The sequence below is a fragment of the Chrysemys picta genome, chromosome 9 (assembly GCF_011386835.1).
Source record: "Chrysemys picta bellii isolate R12L10 chromosome 9, ASM1138683v2, whole genome shotgun sequence".
Classification (NCBI taxonomy): domain Eukaryota; kingdom Metazoa; phylum Chordata; order Testudines; family Emydidae; genus Chrysemys; species Chrysemys picta.
Genome location: NC_088799.1, coordinates 55085377 through 55093184, shown reverse-complemented (window position 1 = coordinate 55093184; position 7808 = coordinate 55085377).

The following is a 7808-nucleotide window of genomic DNA, read 5'->3' as shown; positions in this document are numbered from 1 at the left end:
AGGTAAGTATAATATGGTACCAAGTCAAAACAGTGGCATTTTGTACGTGTCAACAACTAAAAGTGCAAAGCAGAGGAGAATCAGGCCCATTGTAGACCCAATACTATCCATTATGCCTGTAATGACTGTGTTTGGAGGGGGGTACTGGCTGGATACTACTTTTTGAGAAGATCAGATCAAATTCTGAAGCCTGAAATCAGGCAGAATCTTTGGTATGTTTTTTGGCTGGGCTTGATTCGGTGTAAACCAGTGTATTCGTGGGGAAATTCTGAGTGACTGGGTCACAGAGGCAGGGAGCTGGGAAGTTGGGAAGGAGACTAGCATTTATTTGGGGGTTGAAAGGGAAGCAGCAATGGGATATGAAAAAGAGAACTGACCTTTATAAATAGTGTTTGTAATATTAAAGCCTAATAGAAGAAAAATGCACATTCAAAATAGTAGTAGTATTTAAGTCCTGAGAGTGTCATAGAAACCAGAAAGAGACTCTATCCCTATTCCATGGAGCTTACACTATTAATTGCTAAACAGAACAAATGCATAATAAATCAAAATGTTGATGAATGTACTACAGTTCAAATCTCTGAAAGCACAATGGTTCTCCCATAGCTGAAGAAAAGAGTTCTCATAGGGGGTCAAGAAGACTTCAGCATATTGATGACTCATAGACTTTAAGGTCAGAAGGTACCATTATGATCATCTAGTCTGACCTCCCGCATGTTGCAGGCCACAAAGCCGTCTCAACCCCTTTCCCTTGACTCTGCTGTTGAAGTCCCCAAATCCTGTGGTTTAGAAACTTCAAGTAGCAGAGAATCCTCCAGCTAGCGACCCCTGCCCCATGCTGCGGAGGAAGGCGAAAAACCTCCAGAGCCTCTGCCAATCTATCCTGGAGGAAAATTCCTTTCCGACCCCAAATATGGCGATCAGTAGAACCCCAAGCATGTAGGCAAGATTCTCCAGCCAGACCCTCATTGGCCATTGATACTATTTACCAGCGATGGCACGCTGTTCATTTGACTAAAATCATGTTATCCCATTAAACCATTCCCTCCATAAACTTATCTAGCTTAATCTTAAAGCCAGACAGGTCCTTCGCCCTCACCGTTTCCCTCGGAAGGCTGTTCCAATATTTCACCCTCTGATGGTTAGAAACCTTCGTCTAATTTCAGGCCTAAACTTCCCCACGGCCAGTTTATATCCATTCGTTCTTGTGTCCACATTAGTACTGAGCTGAAATAATTCCTCTCCCTCCCTGGTATTTATTCCTCTGATATATTTAAAGAGAGCAATCATATCCCCCCTCAGCCTTCTTTTGGTTAGGCTAAACAACCCGAGCTCCTCGAGTCTCCTTTCATACGACAGGTTTTCCATTCCTCTGATCATCCTAGTGGCCCTTCTCTGTACCCGTTCCAGTTTGAGTTCATCTTTTTTAAACATGGGAGACTTCATGTTGGGGAACACAACAATGCAAACACACTGTATAATTTTCATAACTATACATGCAAATCAGATTTCACTTGTATAGTGTCAATGAGGATGTTAGTAAAGGGAAATACAATGTTTTAAAATCGATCCTTTAAGCATCAATAGTGCAATCCCTTGCAGGGTTGTGGTTTGGGTTTTTTGGGTAGTGGTTTGGGTTTTTTAGTTTATACTGACTTGTGCATACATACCAATTGTCCTAAATTATTATAGGCGGGGTTGTTCACACCATCTATTATGTAGGTTGCCTGACACTTCTCATTCAAAGACAGACCCTGTTTTCAGTTATTTATGACTTTCCCAAACTTAATCCATTTGGCTTGGAATTTGCCACACTGCGTGTCTGCCTCAGACTAAATGTTTTTTTGAAAATTTTAGCCAAAGCAGCCGTTTCCAAGAATGAGGCTATGGAATAATGTTTTGCCTGTGTTCAAAAATGCTGTTGACCTTTTGAGCAGGGATTTGAAATTAGGCAGGGACATGGCCTTTGTGTCAGGTAAGCACCCCCATGTGCCCCTCCAACCCCCTACCCCTGAGCCCCCTCCACACACCCAAACTGCTGCGGCTGGTCCCCAGCACAAGTCACGGAAAGTCACAGAATCTGTGACAGATTCACAGCCTTACTTATAATCACTTAAAATTTACCTTTTATAGTTAATAAACTTGTTTGTTTATTCCAAAACCCAGTTTGTGCAATTTGGGGGGGGGAAGCTGGCATATCTTCCTCCACATTCAGGGAGGGGGCAATTTTTATGAGGGTACTTTGTACAGATCTCTCTATACAGGACAAGACATTGCTGACACACACTGAGCTTTGTACAGAGCAGACGCTGCAGCAGTGACTCAAGACAGGCTTTGCGCCGTCACATGGAGGCTGCATCTTGCCAGAGCTCACGGCCCTCCTTCAGCCCCTAGCTACTCTTGGCTCACCACAAGCATTTTGACAGGAAGTACCAAGCAGTAATAACAACAATAATAATACGTGTGTGTGTGCATGAGAGAGAGCCAGGGCATGTGAGAAAGACATGCTAATTAATGTCCTGCCAAATTCTTGGGGAAGGCACACACCCAGTTGGATTTTAGGGCATTGTTGATTACGTGGCCATCTTGGTCTGGATAAGAACATGATGACCTCCATGTTGTGACAGTTTCTTGTTCCCCTATTCTGGACAAAAGGCAGGAAAGTGAAAGAGCGGGAATCAGTTGTTGCTAAGTAACCGGTTTCTATATAAACAAACGAAGGGAGGGGGCCAGGAGCTCTTGAGCACTGGAATCCTTGGGGCTCAGGTTTCAAAAAGCTCTCTCTCTCTGTGATGTGGTATAGCTTCCACATTGGTTACTGCAGGTCAATAACCACTTACTGCACGAAGTTGTCATCTTAGGGTTAATTAGTTATTTTCTTTTGGGAAGCAGACGTGCACTCTTGGACTAGATCTGGTTAGTTAGATCTGACACTCACCCATAGACGATGCAAACAGGGATAGGGTGGGTCTGAAATAGGGTTACTTACCTGTCTAGAAAAACATCTTTGCTTTATTGAGTGTGTGCGCGCGCATGTGTATGCTTATATTCCAAATCTCCAGTGTCCCTAGTCCATCTCCCTCCCCTTCCTTACTTCTCCTTTAGTAAATAAAGTGATGTTGTGAGTTCATATCAATTTGGTGGTTTCTTTTATTCTAACTCCGATAGATGGGTTTAAGGGGAGACCCCACGGGAGGGATACTGTAAGGTCCCCAAAGTCTTCTGGTCAGATAGGCTCCCTAAAAAATCCTTACAGACAGAGACACTGTGTATGTGAGTGGGGGGTGGGACTGTGACAGTGTGTGTGTGACAGAGAGAGAGATCAGTGGTTTGAGCATTGGCCTGCTCAACCCAAGTTTGTGAGCTCAATCTTTGAGGGGGCCATTTGGGGATTTAGTTGGGGATTAGTCCTGCTTTGAGCCGGGGATTGGACTAGATGACCTCCTGAGGTCCCTTCCAACCCTGATATTCTATGATTCTATGACAATCTGTATTGGGGGACTGACTGTGAGAGACAATGTATGTGGGTGTGAGAGCCAGTCTGTGTGTGTGTTAGGGAAGTGTGAGAGACAGTGAGCGCACTGTCACTTTAAGTCCCCCCTCCCCCCCACTCACATGGACGTTTCGCTCCTCCTGTCCTGACCGAGCAGTGCAGGCAGGCAGGGTCCAGGGAGGAACTCCACCGCGGGCAGCGGTGGGCTGGGGCTGCACCACTCTGGGCTCCCTGAGGCTGGGTCAGCAGAGCTGGAGGCTGGAGTCCTCAGCCAGCCAGCTGAGGAGGAAGGGGGCAGGGTCAGGGAGAAGCCCCCCAGCACCCCCAGAGAAGAGAGGATTCCAGCCGTGGCCAGCCTAGGCCATGCCCCAAATTTCCGGGTGCCCTCCGCAGCCGTGTATGCCTAGGGATGGTCCTGTTTGCATGTGAGTGCTGGGTGAATCATAGATTAGGGTTGGAAGAGACCTCAGGAGGCCACCTAGTCCAACCCCCTGCTCAAAGCAGGACCAACACCAACTAAATCATCCCAGCCAGGGCTTTATCAAGCTGGGCCTCTAAAGGATGGAGATTCCACCACCACCCTAGGTAACCCTTTCCAGTGCTTCACCACTCTCCTAGTGAAGCAGTGTTTCCTAATATCCAACCTAGACCTACCCCACTGCAACTTGAGACCATTGCTCCTTGTTCTGTCATGTGCCACCACTAAGAACAGCCTAGCTCCATCCCCTTTGGATGGAGTTGAAGGCTGCTATCAAATCCCTCCTCACTCCTCTCTTCTGCAGACTAAATAAGACCAGTTCCCTCAGCCTCTCCTCATAAGTCATGTGCCCCACCTTATAGTCCATTCACCCAATCCACACTTTTTTAACTTGCTGGCAAGAAAACTGTGGGAGACCATATCAAAAGCTTTGCTAAAGTCAAGATATATCACATCCACTGCTTTCCTCCAATTCAGAGCCACTTATTTCAACATAGAAGGCAATCAGGTTGGTCAGACATGACTTGTCCTTGGTGAATCCATGTTGAATGTTCCTGATCACCTTCCTCTCCTGCAAGTGCTTTAAAATGGTTTCCTTGAGGACCTGCTCCATGATTTTGACAGGGACTGAGGTGAGGCTGACCTCTATAGTTCCCCAGGTTCTCCTTCCTTTTTTAAAAGATTGGCACTATATTTGCCTTTTTCCAATCGTAAGGGACCTCCCCCAATTGCCACGAGTTTTCAAAGATAATGGCCAATGGCTCTGCAATCACATCAGTCAATTCCCTCAGCACCCTTGGATACATTAAATCTGGACCCATGGACTTGTGCATGTCCAGCTTTTCTAAATAGTCCCTAACCTGTTTTTTCACCACTGAGGGCTGCTTGCCTTCTCCCCATACTGTGTTGCCCAGGACAGCAGTGTGGGAGCTGACCTTGTCTGTGAAGACTGAGGCAAAAAAATCATTGAGTACTTCAGCTTTTTCCACATCATGTCACTAGGTTGCCTCCCCCATTCATTAAGGGTCCCACACTATCCCTGACCTTTTTCTCTTTGCTAACATACCTGTAGAAACCCTTCTTGTTATCCTTCACATCCCTTGCTAGCTGCAACTGCGGTTGTGTTTTGGCCTTCCAGATTACACCCCGGCATGCTCAAGCAATATTTTTATACTCCTCCCTACTCATCTGACCAAGTTGCCACTTCTTGTAAGCTTCCTTTTTGCATTTAAGCTCACCGAAGATTTCACTGTTAAGCCAAGCTGGTTGCCTGCCACATTTGCTCTTCTTTCTGCACATTGGGATGGTTTGTTCCTGCGCCCTCAATAAGGCTTCTTTAAAATACAGTCAGCTTTCCTGGACTCTTTCCACCCTCATATTAGCCTCTCAGGAGATCCTGCCCATCAGTTCCCTGAGGGAGTCAAAGTCTGCTTTTCTGAAGTCCAGGGTCCATATTTTGCTACTCTCCTTTCTTCCTTTTGTGAGGATCCTGAACTCAACCATCTCATGGTCACTACTGCCCAGGCTGCCACCCACTTCTACTTTCTCTACCAATTTTTCCCTGTTTGTAAGCAGAGAGTGGCCCCTGGTTGATTCCTCCAGTAGTTGTACCGGGAAGTTATCCCCAACACTCTCCAAAAACTTCCTGGATTGTCTGTGCACTGCTGTATCGCTCTCCCAACAGATGTCAGGATGATTGAAGTCCCCCACTAGAACCAGGGCCTGTGTTCTGCAAACTTCAATTAATTGTCCAAAAAAGCCTCATCTACCCCAGCCTCCTGGTCTAGTGGTCTATAGCACACACCCATCACGACATCACTCTTGTTGCTCTCGCTTCTAAACTTAACCCACAGACTCTCAACGGGATTTTCTGCAGTTTCATACCGCTCTCTTACATACAGTACAACTCCTCCACCTTTCCTCCCTTGCCTGTCCTTCCCGAACAGTTTATATCCATCCATGACAGTTCTCCAGTCATATGAGTTACCACACCAGTAGGGTTACCATATTTCCACAAGCAAAAAAGAGGACACTGGGGGGGGGAAGGAGCCCCACACTAGCCCCGCCCCTGCCCCACCCCCATCCACTCCCTCCCACTTCCCACCCCCTAATTGCCCCCCTCACAACCCCCAACCCCCCCTGTGACAAAGCGGTTCTGGCGGAACCCAACTGAGAGTGCCAACTCAGGACAAATTGCTCAAATAGGGCAGTTACAGCCCAAGGCTGGGGTTCTTTCCACCTCTAAGGCAAACCAAACCAGCCAGACTAAGAGGACTTCGGTCTCACCCCACTGGCTAACCGCAAGTCTCATAAGCAATCTCCTTAGACACTCCAGTTTCCCAGTATTACCACCAGTGCCACTCGTTATGAAAACCAATACCCCAGTAAAAGAAAAAGGTTCTCCTGATCCCAAAGGACCAAGCCCCAGACCCAGGTCAATATACAAATCAGATCTTACCCACAAATCACGCTGTTGCCAATCCTTTAGAATCTAAAATCTAAAGGTTTATTCATAAAAGGAAAAGGATAGAGATGAGAGTTAGAATTGGTTAAATGGAATCAATTACATACAGTAATGGCAAAGTTCTTGGTTCAGGCTTGCAGCAGCGATGGAATAAACTGCAGGTTCAAATCAAGTCTCTGGGATACATCCCCCGCTGGGATGGGTCCTCAGTCCTTTGTTCAAAGCTTCAGCTTGTAGCAAAGTTCCTCCAGAGGTACGAAGCAGGATTGAAGACCAGATGGAGATGAGGCATCAGCCTTATATAGTCTTTTCCAGGTGTAAGAAAACCTCTTTGTTCTTACTGTGGAAAATTACAGCAAAATGGAGTCTGGAGTCACATGGGCCAGTCCCTGCATACTTTGCTGAGTTACAAGGCGTATCTGCCTTCTCTCAATGGGTCCATTGTATAGCTGATGGTCCTTAATGGGCCATCAAGCAGGCTAGGCAGAGCTAACACCAGTTTGTCTGGGATGTCACCCAGAAGCATAGCATAAGTTTGAAATACAGACAGTATAGAGCCAATATTCATAACTTCAACTACAAAAGTGATACACACATATAGACAGCATAATCATAACCAGCCAACCATAACCTTGTTTTAGACACCCCATTTGACCCCCTTTATACAAGATTTGCGTGCCACTACAGGACCTTGGTTGCAACAATGATCTATATGGTCCCAGATTATATCAATAACGTCACACACACACCCCCGCTCCTTGTCCCCTGACTGCCCCCTCCTGGGACCCCTGCCACTAACTGCCCCCTAGGGCCCCACCACTTATCTAAGCCGCCCTGCTTCTTGTCCCCTGACTGCCCCCTCCTGAGAACACCCTACGACCCTACCTGTCCCCTGACTGCCCCGACCCTTATCCACACCCCCACCCCATATTCACCCCAGACAGACCCCCGGGGACTCCCATGCCCTATCCAACTGCTCCCTGCCCCCGACAGGACCCCCAGAACTCCTGACCCATCCAACTCCCTCTGCTACCTGCCTTGACCCCTCTCCACGCCCCTGCCCCCTGACAGCCCGCCCAGAACCCCAGACCCATCCAACCCCCCCTCCCTGTCCCCTGACCACGGCCGGCTTTAAAGAGCCCAGGAATCGGGTTGCGCTCCGGCCGGGGTTGCGGGGCTTGGGGCCGGGCCGAAGGTGCTCGGCCGGTGCTGCTGGGACCCGAGCCGGGCCGGGTCCGGGCCAGGGGTGCTGGGGCCCAAGCCGGGCCGGCGCTGCTGGGGCCCGAGCCGGGCCGGGTCTGGGCTGGGGGTGCTGGGCCCGACCCAGGCCGGCACTGCTGGGGCCCGAGCCGGGCCGGGTCCGGGCTGGGGGT